The sequence below is a fragment of the Cebus imitator genome, unplaced genomic scaffold (genome assembly GCF_001604975.1).
Source record: "Cebus imitator isolate Cc_AM_T3 unplaced genomic scaffold, Cebus_imitator-1.0 Scaffold28, whole genome shotgun sequence".
Taxonomy (NCBI): Eukaryota; Metazoa; Chordata; class Mammalia; order Primates; family Cebidae; genus Cebus; species Cebus imitator.
In genome coordinates this window covers 5,691,133-5,691,930 of record NW_016107343.1, presented here as the reverse complement: position 1 = coordinate 5,691,930, position 798 = coordinate 5,691,133, and the positions used below count along the sequence as shown (strand labels likewise).

The following is a 798-nucleotide window of genomic DNA, read 5'->3' as shown; positions in this document are numbered from 1 at the left end:
GATTAATTGATTGATTGAGACAAGGTTTTACTCTGTCACCCAGGCTGGAGTGCAGCGGCATGATCTTGGCTCACTGCAGCCTCCACCTCTCAGGCTCAAGCGATCCTCCCACCTCAGCCTCTTGAGTAGCTGGGACTACAGCTGCAGGCCACCTTGCCCGGCTAATTTTTTTTATTGTTTTATTTTATATTATTTTTTTCTTTTTCACAGTCGCCCACTACCACAAATTATGCAGTCAAGTTTCCCACATTTGGGGAAATTGCAGGGGTCAGCACATCCGGAGTGCAATGGATAAGCCTCACCCTGGGAAAACCACCTTCGTGATCATAGTATCTCCCCTGCCAGGTAAGTAGGCCCAGCTAATTTTTAAATTTTTTTTGGTAGAGATGAGGTTTCCTCATGTTGCCCAGGCTGGTCTGGAACTCCTAGGCTCAAACGATCCTCCTGCCTCAGCCTCCCAAAGTGCTAGGATTGCAGGCATAAGCCACCACACCTGGCCGTGTCTTCTATTAATATTTACTGAGTTTCTATGACCTATCAGGCGCTGAGTGAAATACTTTACATGTTGTGGCAGAGAATGGCCAGATGCTTAGCAATCACAGTTCCTCTTCCTGGGCACATAGGGCAACTATATTTCCCGGTCCCCCTTGCAGTTAAGTAGAATATGTGACTGGCTTTTCACAAATGTAAAGTTGAGTTGATGGGTGCCACTTCCAGGCCTGGGTGCTAACTCTGTCTTTGCTATTCTTCCAGTCAGCTGGAGGTGTCCAGTGGAGGATTCTAAGGGGATAGAGGGAT

General features: G+C 47.4%; 1 pseudogene; it reads right to left on the bottom strand.

Moving 5' to 3' along the window:
* Positions 1 to 207: 207 nt before the first annotated feature.
* LOC119470372 lies at positions 208 to 353 on the bottom strand (annotated as a pseudogene).
* Positions 354 to 798: the final 445 nt, after the last annotated feature.